This window comes from Euleptes europaea, chromosome 15 (assembly GCF_029931775.1).
Source record: "Euleptes europaea isolate rEulEur1 chromosome 15, rEulEur1.hap1, whole genome shotgun sequence".
NCBI lineage: Eukaryota > Metazoa > Chordata > Lepidosauria > Squamata > Sphaerodactylidae > Euleptes > Euleptes europaea.
Window position 1 is genome coordinate 34,056,565 of NC_079326.1, and position 20,265 is coordinate 34,076,829.

General features: G+C 44.0%; 1 protein-coding gene across 2 annotated transcripts in view; it reads right to left on the reverse strand.

The window, feature by feature from the left end:
- KCNH7 (potassium voltage-gated channel subfamily H member 7) overlaps positions 1-20,265 on the reverse strand; it is a 344,141-nt gene that overhangs the window by 214,819 nt on the left and 109,057 nt on the right. The window lies entirely within an intron of this gene.

The window sequence follows — 20,265 nt, forward strand, 5'->3', positions numbered from 1 at the left end:
GGGGCCTTCAGTTCGCTAACTAAATCAACACTGGCAGGAAGATCCTGGTGAAGTGAAAAGATTTTATCTACAATATAGCTTGCAAAATCCTCACAGCTAATAAATGTCCTATTAAAAGTTTTTGCAGCCTCAACACAAGTTCTATGCCAAACCTATTCTGCCGTATCTCCACAGTATACCACGAGGTTTGGTGAAGGCAAGGGCGAACAGGACGTCAGGGAGTGATTTTGCTGATGGCTTTGGACAGATGGCCGTGCCAATCGTCCAACAGCTCATCTAAGCAATCACGGGGGGGGGGGGGACACTGGATTTCACAGAGCATTCTGGAAACCAACTGGATCCATGAGTCTCTGTGGGCAAGCATAAATCTGCTCACCATCCAAGCGAGGAGCAGGAGGAGGAAAAAGAAGAAGAAGAGTTGGTTTTTATATGCCGACTTTCTCTACCATTTAAGGAAAAATCAAAGTGGCTTCCCTTTCACCTTCCCTTTCCCTCCCATACAGGACATACAGAAACATCCTGTTTGCTAACAGCTACAGAATTTCATCAGGGCTGAATTTGTTTCTCCTGCCCTTACAGGTATTTAGCCTGGGCATGGCAAGAGGCAATCCTTTGAGCGCAATCCTGAAGGGGGGGTAGATCTGTGGTGGCTGGGAGCGGCGGAGCTGGGCCACCTACTCAGATGTTTTTGGGCTGCCACAGAGGAAAATAAACTCTTCTTTTTCTTCTTCATCAACAGTTTGCAGACCATCATTGTTAAAGTAAGTTTCAGTTACTGGCAGAGATGCTCTCCACCAACAAGACAGCGTTTCACTTAGCAGAGGCTCAGTGGGTACAGCACAGACTTCGTATTAAAGATTTAAATTCTATTCCCAACCTGTACAGCTAAAGAATCCAGGAAAAGGATTTTCCTGTGTGACACCCTGGAGACTCACTGTCTTTTACAAGGAGAGGATACTGACCTGGACGGACCATTGGTATGACTCAGTAAAAACTGATCTATAATGCTATTGCTAATCATCTCTGCGTGCTATGCTGCTTATCTATCATTTGCTGCGGAGGGAACACAGTTTGCAAATTATGATCGTCTGTTCACATTTATTTTGAACACTTCAAAATATTTCCCCTCATATATCCATTTGGAGACTCCAATGAAGCAAAAAACAACAATGGTTACAGCACGATAAAGGGTACAAATCAGCAAATACATGAAGACACTTCTGAGGCAAGTGGCCAATTAAATTCAATCATTTGAACCAGCTATCATTGTGGTTATAAAATTAGAGGTCAATCTTGAAAGGAGATATATGAAATGCAAATTTGCAATCTGTAAATCAAATCGAGGGCAACAGATGGTCTCTGTGTAGGATTTCAGAAAGATCTCTTAAAAAATACTGAAAACAGACTGGCTAACACATGGGATATGATTTTTCAACACTTTATTCCCATGCATTGATTTGGTATGGATATTCTCCCACTGACTTCATGGTTATTTTAAAGGAATATGGCAGGCCATGTCTTGATCTCTGGTTGGGAACTTTGCCCTTGTCTGGGAGGTAACAAAGTCCATTCCAAACGAATAAGTCCATGATGTGCCAGGAAAAGAGGCACCCTTTCTTTTCTTAGTGCATTTCATCCTAGGGGGTGTGCAGTCGGATACACCCAAGCCAAAAATATACCCAAAAATACCTTATTGGTATTTTTCAGGTATATGTGGCATTCCAAATTTTTTGGGGATTTTTTCAGGCTACCAAAGAATGGTCCTGAAAAATCCCTGAAAAGTTCAGGATTAACTGGGAACACCAGGAGCCAGGCTCCCAGGGACGTTTTTTTTCTTTTTCCCTTTGTTTCTGTGCCAGAAGGGGGGGTGGTTCTATGGGCTTGCCAGGCTGCCTATGATGCTCAGCGCTTGCAAAATCCACCCCCTACTTGGATTTGCTCTGCTGTGATCCTCTGGTTTAACATTAGTACTCCTGAGCTTGCACTGCCACAGTAGCACTGGGTTCTACTGGGCATTCTGTACATTTCTGTACACCAGCCAGTGTGGTGTAGTGGTTAAGAGTGGTGGTTTGGAGTGGTGGAGTCTGATCTGGAGAACCGGGTTTGATTTCCCACTCTTCCATATGAGCAGCAGAGGCTAATCTGGTGAACTAGATTTGTTTCCCCACTCCTACACACGAAGCCAGCTGGGTGGCCTTGGGCAGGTCATTCTCTCTCAGCCTCACCTACCTCACAGGGTGTCTGTTGTGGGGAGGGGAAGGGAAGGCAATTGTAAGCCTGTTTGATTCTGCCTTAAGTGGTAGAGAAAGTCGGCACATAAAAACCAATGCTGCTGCTGCTGCTGCTGCTGCTTCTTCTGTTTCTAATGTAGAGATTATCTGGTTTGACATTGGTTTTGTTGGGCTTGCACTGGTTTTGTTGGGAGTTGGCACTGGGGCACAATGGGGAGAAAAATTATCCCTCTTCCACCAGTGTTGCTTGGCTAATCCTCTACAGTAGTGATTTTCAACCTTTCATATCTTGTGTGTGTGTGAACTACTGTCAAATCACAGCCAATGGCAACCCCAGCAAGGGGCTTTCGAGGCGACTGAGAAGCAGAGGGGGTTAGACATTACCTTCCTCTGTCGGATCTTCCTTGGAGGTCTCCCTTCCAAGTACTGACTCTGCTTAACGTCCGAGACCGGATGAGATCAGGCTATACTGTGCTGCCTTTCCTCCCTTTCATATCTTACATTCCACCAATAACTCTATTAAAGAACTTGGGTCACACAAGAGAAACAGAAAACCCACTTTCCCCCAAGAAGGACATTTATATGTTTACAGGCATTATATCTATCATTTATGGTAAATTTAAGGACATAAAAACTACAGAAGCACACCGGATAATCCCTGGCAGGGAGGATCAGCAAGAAATGGCACATCAAAAACACCTGCTGGTGGGCGGGGGGAAAGGGTGATTAGGAGAAAAAACAGAGTGCCCAAGGTTACTATGAGCATGTTAGAAGGTAACAGATGGCAAATAAGTAGGGTTGCCAACCTCCAGGTAGTAGCTGGAGATCTCCTCCTACTACAACTAATCTCCAGCCGATAGAGATCAGTTCACCTGGAGAAAATGGCCGCTTTGGCAATTGGACTCTATGGCATTGAAGTCCGTCCTCTCCACAAACCCCACCCTCCTCAGGCTCCGCCCCCAAAACCTCCTGCCAGTGGCAAAGAGGGATCTGGCAACCCTATTGCACCCTGAGTTTGGCACTGGTAGTTGGAAAGTTGAAATGAGAAAAAGGACTAGGACTTGCTTCAAGGAATAGGCTTGCTTGAAGACAAAGGGTGGGAAATGAAGGAGACTTGGGATATGCAAGGAATGAACAGAAGGTGAAGGAAAGGGAAAACTTAGCCTGAGCGAGGACTCCTCATGACCTCTCCCTCCCCATACATGTGGAGAAGAAGCCAGAAGGACACTTAAGGGAACTACGGGTCATAGAAACTGCAGGAGATGTGGGAAGGACAGCATCACTAATTTTAAAAATTAAGCCCCAATGAGAGAATTTAGGTCAATAAAAACCAAACCAAGCAAAGCTTAAACACTATTTAATTACTCTTTTGTTCATAGGACAGGATAATTAGGGGAAAGGTGGAATTTTGCCAGATTACCAAGGCATGCTGAAAGAATTCTTAACTACACTAATAATGGGACCAATGCCACAGGTTAAGTAGACAGAGATTAGTACCTCCAGCACACTTTGTACTCAGGGTACAGTGTTAGGAAATCCATATGCTGGAGCTGCAGGCTGGATCAGTAATCCATTAAAATTAGTTAATAGGTGGGTAAAAAAATTAATTGGTGGGTCTTGCAAGTTGAGGGCACCCTTGTATATTTGTTGGTACCTGGTTATAATCTTTCACTTTAGAAGGGAATAAAAATAACAAGTTAAGATAGCCCTTTTTAACTGCAATAGTAATAAAATAGCCTATTACTATTATTTTAATTCCCTATTAAATTATATTGCCGTTCCCTATACAATGAGTAGCATTTTTTGTTTACTAAATTATAAGTTGGTTATTACTTTAGTTTTCTTGATGTTAAATTAGCAGAACATATGAACTCATTGTTATATTGGGATTCCCCGCCCCCTGTGAGAATAACACTAATAAAGCAGGTTTAAAAGAGAACAAATTTGCACTGGACTGATTTGGCTGCCTTTCATGCTTCTGAAGCACATGGCCTAAAGCGTGGAGTGGTGATTCTAATTTGTGTTACTTAGGTGAAAGGTCATTCATTCTGGAATGATTACACAAATATAGCAAATATGGTTATAATGATCCATCCTGCTCTTGAGAAGCAAGCATTCATGCTAGGGTTGCCTACTCCAATTGGGAAATTCCTGGAGATGGGGGGGGGGGTACAGCTTGGGAAGGGCGGAGTTTGGGCAAGGGGTGGGACCTCAGCAGGGTATAATGCCATACAGTCCAATGTCTAAGTCAGCCATTTTCTCCATTTTCTCTGGAGCTCAGTTGTAATTCTAGAAGATCTCCAGGCGGCATCTGAAGTTTGGCAACCCTTATTCATGTCTGCCTCTACAACATAGAGCAGAATGGGATGGGAAAAGGGCGGTAGATAATGAGGACTGTACCACTTCTGCCTGCAGGTAGATTTACATTTGTAAATGCTATAATATTTTTTTAAAATCTCTGCAAATAGAAAGTTGACATCGTAGGGTGTGTTCCAGTGTTCCCCCATGATGTGCTAGTATTTTAAATACAGGATTCATCCTCCTGAACAGGTATGGAAGGCCTTCTTCAGATCACATCAAGTACCACATTTCTACTACCGCAGGTCATGAAATTAAATCAAAAGAGTTTCTGCCTAGACATTAAGAAGAATTTTCTAACAGTTAGAGCAGTTCCTCAGTGGAAGAGTCTTCCTTGGGAGGTGGTAAGCTCTCCTTCCCTGGAGGTTTTTGAGAAGAGGCTAGATGGCCATCTGTCAGCAATGCTGATTCTATGATCTTAGGAAGATCATGAGAGGGAGGGCACCTTGGCCATCTTCTGGGCATGAAGTAGGGGTCACTGGGGGTATGGGGGGAGGAGGTAGTTTGGAATGTCCTGCATTGTGCAGGGGGTTTGACTAGATGACCCTGGTGGTCCCTTCCAACTCTATAATTCTATTCTATGATTCTATGATGTGATTTTAATGAGTGTACACAGTTGGGAAATCACTTTTTCAATAATTAATAAAAATGGGGAAAGACATGAAATCCTTCTCTCTTTGGAATACTCCCCATTACAACCTTGGTGCTGATGTGCAGAATTCAATGAAACATTACAGCCTGGAACATTTTGCTTGCAGATTAAAACAGATTTAGCAAGCTTTATAAAGTATTGGCCTTGACCTGGATGGCCCAGGCTAGCCTGATCTCATGAGATATCAGAAGCTAAGCAGGGTTGGCCCTGGTTAGTACTTGGACAGGAAACCACCAAGGAAATCCAGGGTTGCTATGCAGAGGAAAGCAATGGCAAACCTCCTCTGTTAGTCTCTTGCCTTGAAAATCCCACTGGGATGCCATAAATTGGCTGTGATTTCATGGCACTTTACATGCACAAATATAGACCTTTTGATGAAGGACTGGTTTTGACCCACACAGAAAATGAAAGCAACAAACTGGAAGTAAGACTAATTTGGCTCTAGTATTTCCAGATCAAGCACAGAATTCAAACTTTTCTCCAAATGCATAAGGTTTCAAGAGAAACGTATTAAGTCATTCAGTGAAACAAACTGGTTTACTGTCAAAATTTTATTTAATTATTGAAGATCAGACCCCTTGCAAAGGGATGATAAAGGAAGGTGGGAAAGGGGTTGGGTTGTCATGTCCTTCTTCACCTCTGGCGGAAGGCGGTTTGGCTGAAAGTGCAAGTGTGCATGCATGCGCACCAACTTCGGGTTTAGAACCAGAAGTGCCGGCTTGCAAGGGGGCTTATACCTCTAAGTTTGAGTGGTAAAGCGGCCCTTTACCACTCAAACTAAGAGGTATAAGACCCCTCGCAAGGCAGAACCTCCGGTTCTAAACCGGAAGTGCCGCATGCGGTATGCACTCATGCATGCACTCGTGCATGCGGTATGCACTCGTGCATGCATGTTTGCCCACCGACCCTCAGGTGGTTGACGGGCAGAGGGGAAAATTGCTGGGGGTTTGCCCGCCACCAGTGGGCACCTGGCAACCCTAGGAAGGGGTCTATTCGAGTCTATGTCAACAGTGAAATGGGAAAGATTAATAAGAAAGGTTAAAGGATATTAATAAATATAGGATTCATAGAAAACTGTTATAAACTATTATTCTGATGGTATTATACACTGGATAGATTAGCAAAGATTTTATGAGAATTGACCCTTTGTTGGAAAAGTGGTAAAGAGAAAAAGATATTATTTCAGATGTGGTAGGAATGTGCTGTTGTGGGGGAATTCTGAAGTGTAGTGCATAGAAACACTGAAGACATAAATCAGAACTCTGGACATTCTCTGATAATTTATTTATTAGGGCATTTTACAGAATTCAGTAATTGCAGCAAGAATGACAGTAGCTAAGCTATGGAGATAATGGGGAGAAAGGAGTAGTTTCCAAGAATACAGCAAATGATATTATGGATAAAATCACAACTTACAAATTCATGTGGGAAAGGAAGAAATGGTCACAAATTAGTTTTAGTAAGAACTGGTCTCGATTAACTCAATACTGGAATGAGAATAACTCACTGGAGAGACTTAAAGAAGCTAATTTCCCCTTCTTTGGGTACAGTGTGTGTAACAAATACCAGGAGGTGGCATCAAGGGAAGGCCTCAGTCTCTGTGCCCTGTTTGCTTGACCCTCCAGAGCAACCGGTTGGCCACTGTGTGAAATGGACCAGTGGTCTGATTCAGTGGGCCGTAGTTGTTCTTAACCTATAGGTATTCTAAAATGTCAAACCATGCTACAGGACCTTAATATGACATGACTAAAACCTAGATGAGTGAAAGAGAGAATGGGGCTAGAGTGCCCACTACCCCTGATTATATCGTAGAACAATCCCTGGTTCTGTTATGTGTGTAGACTGGGCCTAAGTCACCGTGCAGCATCTCTCTAGATAGGGTTGCCAGGTCCCTCTTCATCACCAGTGGGGAGTTTTGAGGGCAGAGCCTGAGGAGGGCAGGTTTGGAGAGGGGAGGGACTTCAATGCCATAAAGTCCACTTTCCAAAGTGGCCATTTTCTCCAGGTGAACTGATCTCTGTCACCCGGAGATCAGTTGTAATAGCGGGAGCTCTCCAGTCACCACCTGGAGGTTGGCAACCCTGTCTCCAGAGCAGTCAAACAAAGCAAAAGCACTTGTCTCATCATCTCCTATTTTAAAACAATCACAAATACATTGCTGGAGGGAGGACAGTTGCGGCTGAGTTTTCTCCTGGGGGCAGAAGTATCCATTAGTTGCTTCCTCGGGCATAACAGATCTAAGTGTTTTGTTATTTGGTAGGCTTATTTTCAATGTATAAAAACAGCAAGTGAGGAAATTAGGTTTGCTGCAATGAAATCCAAACAGCAAGGTTTTACATGTCATCGGAACACTTCACAGTTTTGTGTTTCAAAACTTGGAAACAATTGCAAACCTGGCCCAAAATGTTTCGCTACAGTCGCCGTCTTTCAGAGGACTTCAGAACACTTGCCATTTCACTCTGATTGTGCTTTATTACATATTGGTCTGATAGAATTAGTGAGGCAGTGGAGACATTAATAAGAGTTATAAAGAGATGCCCTGTATTGAATTGGTCATTGGTCCATCTAGAACAGGGGTCTGCAACCAATCTAGAGCCCAATGTGGCACAGTAATGGAACCAACTCAGCTCTTTAAAAAAGAAAATGAAATTTTAAAGTTAAGGTATATGGGAGAGGTATGGGAGGGGTAGATTCCTTTGAAATGTGGTGTTGGGGGAGAGTGTTATGGATATCGTGGACTGCCAAAAAAACAAATCAGTGGGTTATAGATCAAAGCAAGCCTGAACTGACCCTAGAAGCTAAAATGACTAAACAGAGGCTATCGTATTTTGGTCACATTATGAGAAGACAAGAGTCGCTAGAAAATACAGTTATGCTAGGAAAAGTTGAGGGCAGCAGGAAAAGAGGAAGACCCAACAAGAGATGGATTGACTCAAAAAAGGAAGCCACAGCCCTCAATTTGCAAGATCTGGGCAAGGCTGTCAAAGATAGGACATTTTGGAGGACTTTGATTCATAGGGACGCCATGAGTCGGAAATGATTTGATGGCACTTAACACACACACATGGGAGGGGAGGCGGCAAGGTACAGCCCAATCTCTTCAGATCTCAGAAGCTAAGCAGGGTCAGTACTTAGGAGAGAGACCACCAAGGAAGACACTGCAGAGGAAGGCAATGGCAAACCACCTCTGCTTCTCACTTGCCTTGAATCCCATGAACACCTGAAGCTGCCTTATACTGAATCAGACCATTGGTCCATCAAAGTCAGTATTGTCTACTCAGACCAGCAGCGGCTCTCCAGGGTCTCAGGAAGAGGTCTTTCACATCACCTACTTGCCTAGTCCCTTTAACTGGAGATGCTGGGGATTGAACCTGGGACCTTCTGCATGCCAAGCAGATGCTCTACCACTGAGCCATGGCCCCTCCCCTTGATGGGCTTGCCATAAGTTGGTTGCAACTTGTTGGCAATTCCAAACATATACTGGAGAAGTCATTCCATTCAGTCAGTATGTACAAGAGACCCATTCCATAAGAAGCATTCTTATTAGATGCATAACAATGGCAGGGCAAAAAGAGTATTCTCACCTAAGCACAATTGGAAGCTATGGAAATTTGGAATGGCTTTCTCGATAGCCAGGTAGCTATATCTAGATCAACCTGGAAGTCTAGAAAGGTGCACTGTCCTCCTTTTGTGCATTAACGTGTCATCATCTTTCCCCTCATAGTTCTGTTTCACTTTTTTGCCACCGAAGAGAGAAGCTGGAGACAAATCTTTCATTCTTTTAAATCTACTTTTCTTGAATCTTTACAGCGCATTCCTGAAAGGATTGCCTGCGCCAGGCTTAGGCGGCAAACTAGCGGCATTGCCTCCTAAAGAGGTTTTGGCAGTGCCGAAACCTCTGCCCAGTACCAAAAACCCATGCAACCCTCATAGATTTGCATGGGAGATACGCCAGCTAAAAGCTAGCGTATCTTAACAAAAATAAAAAGGGGTGTTCCCGAGCCGAAAGTGCTCGGGAGGCCGATTAATGTCGGCCCCACCCCACGGCTGGCGCCGTTATGCCCCGGGAACGCCTCCTGGGGTGCCAGAACGCCTCCCGGCTGGCCGCTGCAGCCTGTGCTGGAGGCCGGAGGCCAGCGGGAGGTGGCAGCAGTCGGGGAGCAGTGCCCAGCCCTGCACGCCGGTGCTGGGGCCACTCATGCTGGTGTGCGCCTTCCGGGTGCCAGCGGTGTGGGCCCCTGCACCAGTGGAGGCCATAGTTGGCCTCCTAAGGGCTTTGCGCCCATTTTTCAGGAACGGGCTGCTTCCCTTGCCTCCCTTCCATTCTGCTTGCTATCCCCACCCCATTTTTCCTCTTCCGTGATTCTTCTTTCTTATGATTTCCACATGCCTTTTAAAAGCCATGCAATAATTAAATGGCACGGATCGCCATTCTCAATCTTCCAGGGGTCATCATGGTCCCGGCATGCTTTTTACTTTATGGAGCAACGTGGTCCCAGTCCGGACTGCAAGAAGGTTTTTCCCTTCCACAGACACTGTCCATCTCTGCTAGCTATTCTGGTCTCTTGGAAGCTCACAAATGGGACTGAATGTAATCTATTATGAAACAGACTGTTAAAAATAAAATGTTCAAAATAGCACATTTCTACCTTGCAGAGAGCAAGATTGATTACAGCAGCAAGTAAAAAAGGAGAGTGTTCGAAAGAAGCAAAGTAAAACACCCTGGGCCTGCGGAACTATTATTTTCCATTAATTACATTCCACTTATTACATAAGAGTGTCATCCATGCATATATTAATAGCACCGGCGATGCAGCGCACCACATATTTTAAGGTATTGTAAGTGCACAATTAGCAATATATTTATGAGACATCAGGTTGCATCCTCCACTTCAGTTATATTTACAGCTTTAATTTTACACACTTTCATGATGCAGAAAATCCAGTACCGTTTGACCATCTGGCTTTTTCAAAAAACAAAAAAGCTTCTTGTGTTGCTGTAATATTAACGTGTTTTTTTTTTTTAAATCTAGTTCTAGACTACGTGCTTATTTAATTTGCAGTTTAGAGATCGAGGGACACCAGAGGTATCTCACAGAAAGGCATTTCACATGTTATTATACCAACACTGGAAATTACTACTCTGTAAAATATATAAGGGAAAAAAAAACAATAAAATTCTGCATTGGCTTGGACTGGTAGAATATCTCCTGTCCTGATATGGAAATTTGGAAGGCCATAGTGACGGACACTAAAAGGAAAGAGATAGGATCCCTGCCCAGCTAGTTGTGCCTGTACACACTTGCCACAAGGCTAGCAATGGTGAGTCTCGGCCAAGGCCAAGACGTCCCCACCTCATCTTTTATGCACACAGGAAGTTTGGGACACTGAATTCCCACTGAGAATCCTTCTTGGAGGAAGGCTGGGATAAAATGCTGCACTGGGTAGAAAGTACAGGCTTTGCAGGCAGAAAGTCCCAGATTTGATCCTGGCAGTGAAGGAATCTCATGCGTTAGCAAGTCCTTTTCTCTACCCAGGACCCTGGAGAGCCACTGCCGAAGAAGACAGAACAGCAAATGAGATGCTATTCAGCAACTTTAAATGTTCAGCCATCTCTAAATGATGCCCCGGAATGGAAATCGTACAGAAATACATATGATGGAAAACAAAACTTTTTATCTCTCTGAAGTCCAAGGATAAGAGATTGTTAAGTACTGTGAATCTGTTCGACAATCTGGATAGTTCAAATCTGATTCTTTCTATATTCTTCCATTTGGGGCCCAAATTCAGCTTGAGGTGCCATTTTCCCCTTCGTTTCACTCTGCCACTCTGCCAGGCTCATACATTCCTCTCTCTCCCTCCCTCTCACTCACATTGCATAGAAGAATGCTTTGGGAAACTGCTGTAGATTTCCCCCTCCCATTCCCTCCTCTTCTGCTACTGACTTTGTGTATGCAAAGAAGGGGACCTGGGTTCACGCGCAGAAGTGAAATGAAAAGAGAAACGGATCTAACGCACCGGCTCTGGAAAAAAAGGCAGTCGCCCAAGTTTGCCAAGAAGTATCCGTTATGTAAAAGTCACCCTGCCCAACTTGTACAATTGCTTTGCCACACGTTCTTTTAAGACAGCGATTAAGAGCAGGGGAGGGCTAAGTGAGCTTACCTATTGGCTGGGAGAAAGGAAAAGAATGAATAATTCTGCTGTGAAATTCTTTCAGAAAGCTGAAGGCAACAGGCCTCCTACAAGCCTATTTATTGAAAGCAGGCCTTTTGAAAGAGGGAGAAAGAAAGAGCGCGCCCAGTTGCTTTCTGAATTTGGGGATGCTCATTGTACTCACACTAGAGTTGCCAACTCTGAACTCGTAAATACCTGGAGATTTGAGGGTGGAGCCTCAGTAGGGGATAGTGCCCTACAGTCCACTTTTCAAAGCAGCCATTTTCTCCAGGAGAAGTGGAATAAATGTTTTAAATAAATAGGTTATCTACGCAGCCTGGGGATTAGTTGTGATTCTGGGAGAGCTCCAGCCCCCACCTGGAGGTTGGTAACCCTAACGCCCACCTGTGCTTCCAGTTGAAATTTCTCAGCTGTAAAGGGGAGGGGCTGTGGTTCAGTGGTAGAGCATCTGCTTAGCATGCAGAAGGTCCCAGCCAGGTTCAATCCCCGGCATCTCCAGTTCAAGGGACTAGGCAAGTAGGTGATGCGAAAGACCTCTGCCTGAGACCCTGGAGAGCCGCTGCCAGTCTGAGTAGACAATACTGACTTTGATGGACCAAGGGTCTGATTCAGTATAAGGCAGCTTTATGTGTTCATGAGTTTCTCCTGTTCTCTCTTCTCACCTCCTTCTACTGAACAATGTTACCATGCCAGATGCTCAATGACCAGCCACCGTTTTGACTGTTTCATTGCCTTATATAAGTGGTTGTAAACCCTGGGCTATGCACATCTAGTATGTGTGGGTCAGTTCCTTTGTTCTTTCCTGAGACCATCTTTCAAAGGCAGTTGTAGTGGGAGATCGGCTGATTAAAAAAGAACAAGAAAAAAAAGAACCAGGAGCTGTAAAATGTGTGTCAGATCCTTCCTCAACCTTGAAATCCCAAATGTATTTAGACATGCCTTCCAAATCATTTAGCCACTTCTCGCCAATAACTCTGTCTTTGGAGGGCATAGTCAGGTGACTTTTTAAAAAAAGCTGAGTTAAAATTAGGATATATAATCTTTTTTTCCTGGGGATTCCACAGCACCCCTTTGATGTCTGTGACTGTCAGAATACAGAACAGTCAGAATGTTGTTAAGCTAATAAAAGGTTTGGGGGCAATTGTGCTGTGAGGATTTGAAGCAGGGTGTTTGAATGAAACCTTCTTCCTCCTGAATTGCCCAAAGTGCTTTTTTCAAAAAAGCAAGTCAGGTTTTAGATTTTGGCCTTTCATGGTTCGTGTGCTCGTTTTTGCTTACCTGGCTGATTAAATATCCATTGCCTTTCCCAGGGCTCTTCCAGAGCAATGCCTTGGGGGTCACACAACACATTCAAAATGAGTGACTCCAGCCAACCCAACATCTTTGAATGGATAAGCGGTGCACCATCACCTCAGATACGGCCTCACGCACCATTGTGCAGGAACACCGACACAAATGTGCAGGCAGTTCACATGACATGTCCTGATCCATAGACTGCATGAAGCCAATAGGGCTTCATGAATGTGAGGTTATTGACTGCTCTGCTGAGCCTTCAGTGGCTTGAAGAACGCCAGTGTGGGGTAGTGGTGGTGGTTTGGAGCGGTGAACTCTGATCTGGAGAACCGGGTTGATTTCCCCACTCCTACATATGAAGCCAGCTGGGCGACCTTGGGCTAGGCGACAGTTATCTTCGAGCTCTCTCAGCTCCACCTAACTCACAGGGTGTCTGTTGCGGGGAGGAGAAGGAGATTGTAAGCGGGTTTGATTCTTCCTTAAGTGGCAGAGAAAGTCGGCATGTAAAAACCAACTCTTCTTCTTCATCATCTTGTTATATTTATATGTGGACTAATATTGTTATGTTGTTTTAAAACTTTACTGGAAGATTTTATGGTTTTATTATATTGTTATTGCCAAACTGTTGTTGCCTGCCCTGAGCCCGGCTTGGCCAGGAATGAGGGCAGACTATAAATTTAAATAAATAAATAGCTTCCCCATTGATTCTCTAAGCCCACCTACCTTAAGCAGGGGATCACCTGTCCTCAGTGTCTATGTGCTACAGGAGCCTTTCAGTCTCACCCCTTAATTCTTATGCATTTTTTTAAAATCACTCTTCTGTGGGAGTGCAGAGGTCAAATGCCATTTACATTTTTTGACTTGGATTTGTTTCATATCAGAATTAAAGCTAGACACATTAGGGAATCAATCCACTGTTTTAGGTGAGAGACATACTTATGCCGGCAGCTACCCTGACACATGCATGTATTTTTGGTGTGATGTTCAGAAGGACTGCACCACTTGCCCAAGGAAACCACCTCCCAAATTTTAAGCAAAATAGCTGAAACACCCCCTTTTATAAGCAATTAACATTCCTACTTGCCAATTGAGCATAGGCGGGGTGAATTGGTGTTACAGAGCTTTCCCCTCCTTTTCTGGGATCCAGGGGTTGGTCCCTAAGCAAAAAAGAGATCACGGGCAAGTGAAGCAAAACCCAGACACCCCAGCTTTTCCTTCGTATATTCTGGTTTTCGTCAACCTGGCTCTGCTACTGGAAGTCAATGAGGACAGGGGAAAAGATTCAGGTACTGGAATGCAATTCAGGGATGGAGGAGTGTTTAGGTCCTCTGACCTACACACATTTAGGCTTTGTTTAAAAGCAGACACGTGTTCACCTCTCCAATTTATTTATACATTTATTTATACATACTTACATTAGTGGAAGGAGTACCTGTCTTTTTTGCCTACTGGGGCTAACAGCAGCTGGGAGTAGGGTTGCCAGCTCTGGGTTGGGAAAGACCTGAAGATTTTGAGGGGTGGAGCCTGAGGAGGGTAGGGTTTGGAGAGGGGAAAGACTTCAATGCCATAGAGTCCAATTGCCAAAGCAGCCATTTTCTCCAGGTGAACTGATCTCTGTCATGTGGAGATCAGTTGTAACAGCAGGAGATCTCTAGCCACCACCTGAAGACTGGCAACCCTAGATGGCAGGAGCAATTGGGCCAGAAGAAAAGGTATGACTGCTTAGCATTTTTCATGAATTTACAAGTATTGGGAAGTAGTCTTCCACTTTCTCTTTTTCCTCCTTCTTGGATTAATCTAGGGGTGCCAACCTCCAGGTAGTAGCTGGAGATCTCCCACTATTACAACTGATCTCCAGCCGATAGAGATCAGTTCACCTGGAGAAAATGGCCAATTTGGCAATTGGACTCTATGGCATTGAAGTCCCTCCCCTCCCCAAACCTTGCCCTCATCAGTCTCCACCCCAAAAATCTCCAGGTATTTCCCAACCCAGAGCTGGCAATTTTGGTTAATCACATGGGGAATTCCAGCCAGTCCAGGATCAGATAATGACTGGGATTATATGTCACAATACTATGCAGCCAATTAGAATGGCTACATGACATCGTCACTAAAAGCAACTGAAATTAGCTGGGGGGGCGGAGTACAGTGCCTTCTGGGTGACCCAGGTGATCTTGGGCTGTGCAATGAAAAGATGGCATTATGAAATGTAGCTGATCCAAATTACCAACAATGATCATGTTGCTTAGGGTGAATAAAGCCTATTCAGAGAGTCAGAAAGAAAGGGCAAACACTTCTGCAGACATTTCCAAAAATGACTAAAGGGGAAAATTAAAATGTCCCCAAAAATGTTAATAGGGTTGGCTTAGCCTGCTTTTTAATCCCTGGGAGAGAGTTGAGTACAGGCTTAGTTATGATTTTTTGCACTCTGCATGAAATCCAGTAATTTTAAATCCCTTATCATTTTGGCTGAGAAGAAATTTTGCCAAGGACCTCAAAACCTTAACAGCATTCCTACACAACATACTTAGTTGTTTTAATACCTATTTAAGTACCACAACTTCCTCCCTCCCCCCCTGAAAAAAAACTTGATAAAAGTGCTTTGGACAGAAATGCTGAGAATTCCCTGTCAGAGATTTGTCGCTTCCCTTATTGAGCCGCAGCTCCTAGGATTCCCTGGTGAGAAGAAATGCCACTAAACTAGTTTAAGCCTGTTGTGGAGAAATGACCCTAGAATATCCTGGCATTACATAAAAACCCCTGCAGAATATTTAAGCCTCCTACTGAAATCCTTATGAATTCTTTAGCACCTTCTAACTCAATATCTCCTAAACCCTATGCAAACAAAAATCTAAGAGGAATTAACTCATGGAGGGGGAGTAATCACCCACTGTCCCCAGTACAATGTCCAAAAAGTCATTCCACCTTTGTACAGAACCCTGTTTGTACACTGTCTAAATCCATACAGCATGTACACGAGTACAAGTTTTTGCAGTGTATAGATAAACATGAAGAGATTGGCAGTAAGGTTAGCAAGTTTCATCCCTTCTCTTTACACATTCATTCTCTGTCACCTGCAAAGAGCTCTAGTCTAGTATCACATTGACCAAATACAAGGAATAAATTGCAGAAGAGATGCAATCCTGTGTGTATGTATTCTGAAGTAGGTTAGTCAGCCCTGTACCAGCAAATGCTGGGAGATTTCTGGGGCTGTGCCTAGGGACGGTAGAGTTTCGGGGTACTGTGACATCACTTCCAGGCGACACTCTAGCAAGTTCCACAATCTCTGTGGTTGTTATTTTAGAGACTGGGAAAGTCCTAAAGCAGCACAGAGGATATGTCATCAGTTCTGGGTGGAGGGTCAATGGACGTGACATCACTTCCAGGCGACGCTCTAAGAACCCCCCAATCTCCATAATCTTTACCCAAGAGATCTCTAGAGCATCACTGTTGATATTTTTGCTCCCTAATTTTATCTCCCAAATTCTCTCTTGAAATATTGATGGCAGGTGACTGAGAGTGGGAGCAGGAGACTGCCCACTGCCACTGGGAAAATGGTAAGCCTATAACAGAGTGGTTTTGAAATATTCATGAGGTAAAAATGTCAAACAAAACCAATAAATTATGATCACCTTTACCTTTGGAACTAAATGATTGCTAGTGGTTACAGCTTATTAATGATCTCATACAAGTCCTCATTAGAAAGTGTGTGTGTATTTTTGTTCCCACATTTTATATAATTAGACTTGATCTAGATCTTTCATTTCTGATTGGGATTGGCATCCCCATAATGAGAACCTCCCCCTCCTTTCTCCACATATCATTTAAAACCAGATGTTTCAATCCATTTAAAATTAGATAGACGGAGTACATCTCACAGGGCTGGATCCTACCAGCTTTTTCACTGGTGAAAAAGGGGGGAGGATGTCCACTTTGACTACTAAAAGGCTCTGCTCGGAATCATGGGACCTCTGTGAACAAAAGCCACGTGGAATGGAGCTTAAGGGGAGGAACTGGTCTAGGTTGAGTGAAAAAGGTGGTGAGATCCAACACCTTATGCATGTCAGGGCAGTTGTGTTGTGAGTTCTCCATCCCATCCCCCATCCATGTCATTTGTGGCTTTCAGCACTGTAAGATGTCCCTGTGAGTTCTATGATATTAAATGTGATGGGAATGGGGGACCTGTCATACAAATGCTGGGTCCTGTGGTCATTGTAGCAGCCAGCATAGATCTCTTTCCATGTTAGCATGGATTAAATAATCTCTCATCATATTATGGTTTCTTGCTACTCTACTTTTAACCTTTATTTGCAATTCACTCTTGAATTTTGTGATGCTCCCTAAGGTCCTTGGATGGCCTGGTGAATTTTTCAGTTTCTAAAAGTGTCTAGCATCCCCTCCATCAGATATGTGAATCTATGATTATCTTCTTCCAGTATGGATATCCACCTCCTCCACGAGAACTCCACACTTCAAAGAATTCCTCTGCAACATGAGAATCGCACAGAATCTGGCAATTATATCCAAGGCATACAGTTGGACCAATGCTGAAACAGGACTTTTAAAACCCAGCCTATTTGTGTCAAATGTGTTTTCTTTTGATCGTTCTAATTTTACACACATCATGAACAGTCCAGCTGGCAGCTACGTCTGACAGTTGAATTAAAAGAGGGGGGGTATTTTTAAATTCATACCAGAATTATTGAAGAAGAAGAAAAGTGTAAAGGAAAGATATTTATCACAAGCTAGATGGTTTGAATAGTTACTTGACTCAAGTATGACGTTTTAATATTCCTTTTCCAAAGTTCCACATAGTTTTCCAGGCTTTGCGTACCCATGGGGCTTGCTGTGAGGTTTGCGAGATGTCTTCCTGGCACTGCTTTGAAAGTTCATGGTGGAGTTCCAGGGAAACATTTTGTAAAAAGTGGAAAGCTATATGGAGCATACTCCATCCCCACTGGGTTTATCCACACTGGCCATTTGCATTGACGCAAAAAGATAAGGTAATTGTCAAGTGTAGCACACTCCAGTACATATTTTATGGCCGCCATTTAGTTAGAATTAAGCATTTATAAATGCTTGGTTTCAGCGGAGGAGGCACAGACTTAAATCCTGCCTAGTATAATGTGTGGAATTAAAAAATTGCTTAATGTTGGATGGATACTCCCATTATCACTCACAATAATGGGTTTAAATTGCAGGCATAAAGGTACCAGCTGGATATTGGGGGGGGGGGGGAATTTGACAGTAAGAGTTGCTCAACAGTGGAATCAGCTACCTAGGGAGGTGGTGAGCTCCTCCTCACTGGCAGTCTTCAAGCAGCTGCTGGACAAATATTTATCAGGAATGCTCTAGGATGATCTTGCATGAAGCAGGGGGTTGGACTAGATGGCATGTATGGCCCCTTCCAACTCCATGATTCTATGATACTCCTTTCTGTTTTAAATACTTTAGAGCAGAAGACACAAGGCAAGATCCAGGGGGGAAAACCAACATACCCCTTTGTGAATTTAGGGACTGGTGGCCTTGAAGACTATCAGCATCTCCTCTTTCTTAGTCTTTCCATGTATGTGTGTATAAAGTGCCTTCAAATCGCAGCTGACTTATGGCGACCCCTTTTGGGGTTTTCATGGCAAGAGACTAACAGAGGTGGTTTGCCAGTGCCTTCCTCTGCACAGCAACCCTGGTATTCCTTGGTGGTCTCCCATCCAAATACTAACCAGGGCTGACCCTACTTAGCTTCTGAGATCTGACAAGATCTGGCTAGCCTGGGCCGTCCAGGTCAGGGCTAGTCTTTTCATAGCTGTTCTTTTATATTTCCTACTTGCTAGCAGGTGTTTTACTGATTTTCAGGACCTGCCCCACCCTTGCCCCCTCAGCTCAGCTGTTTGTCGGGGCTGGGAGCTTCCAGAGTGGGCGGCAAGCTCTGCTAATTGCAAACCCCCATTTTTAGAGATGCACATTAAGGAGGGGGGACCCCTTTTGGGGCCCATATCTCAGCCCCCCCTGACCCAATCTTCACAAAACTTGGGGGTTCTTGCAAGAAGGGTCCCCTCAAGCTACGCTGAAAGTTTGGCACCTCTACCACAAAAAATGCCCCTCCCAGAGCCACGGAAAGGCGCGATTGTGTTTTTAATGGCTTTATTCGGCCAATTTTTCCCCCGAACTCCGGATCTCATGCCGAATTGCACGGACCTGAAGCGGGGGAGTTCTGACTTCAGCATTTCCTGAATAAAAATGGGCCGAATTTTGCCGAATCCGAATTTTACCCAAAAAAAATTTCAATAGCCCTACTCTTGACATGAGTTAGGCCCATTTCTGTTCAAGAGCATCTTTCGGTTTTGTTTCTCTGAGCTGTTCAAACTATCCCCGCTCCCTGCCTCCCCCCCTGCTCTGACCTCTGACTTGAGTTGCAAACAGGCAACTTCAGTATTATGGCTTGCTCACTCCCTGGCACTGTTACCAGGCACTGTTACCTCCCAATTCCCAGGCCTGCTTGATCTTGCACCTGGGGTTGCTTTGTGCTTAAAGTTATGCTTTGTAGAATGGATGGTCATTAGCAGCTTTGAACCTGTGGATTGCTTATGCTGTACCTGCGGCTCCTGAATAAACGTCTACCTGCTTTAGACCTGCCTGTTTGAGGGAGTGACTTTTTGGGATTGCCGAGGTTGGCTGGAGAACCTCACAGTTTGATTCTTCCTTAAGTGATAGAGAAAGTCAGCATATGAAAATCTTCTTCTTCTTCTTCTTCTTCTTCTTCTTCTTGTTTTGAGATTATGAATGTAATATTTTAATGTCTGAGGCCTTTCTGTATGATTAATATTAATATTATTTGATCACGGAAGAAGGCCAATAAACCGAAACACATTTGGTCAGGGTCAATAATGGTCCTTTGTATTTTTGTACATTCCTGAGGCCACTAGTTGAGCCAAGATATGTGTTTTTAAGGAATGTGCAGCATTTGTCACTTGCTATGGCAAGCCTCAAAACAGCATGACCTTCATTTCAGGGGTGGGATTCCTGCTGGTCTCATCCTCAGAGCTTGACTCTAGTTATTCAGCAGTGAAAAGGGAAATGAACTAAGAGGCATTTTCTTGACTGAAAAGTCCTAGATAATGTTCATGTAGCTACTAGTTCTGTGAACCAGGGTATGGATGCCTATAATTGCTCACTAGGAGGAAGAGGAGTATGTTCAAAACATGCAAACAAGCACAATGCTCTAATGGCAAGCATTTATGTGGAAATGAGAACACACAGATGTGTCTCTGCTGCAGCTCCACCAGTTCCACAACCCATCAGCTACCACTGTGCAATCCCATATTTTCCTTAGAAAATCAGCCCCAAGATATACAGAGATAGAAATAATTGGTCTACTGAAAAAAAATATTTAACTAGGAGCTATCAGACCAACATGTCTATCATATTTTCTAATAGCCAAGTGTGGCCCAATTTGCGGATACATAAATTCACAGATTGGGGTCATGGAGAAAGAAAACAGATAGTTCTGCAAACTTGGGGGACCCCCAGGTTTGCATAAAACTCCTAAAGGTGGGGGGA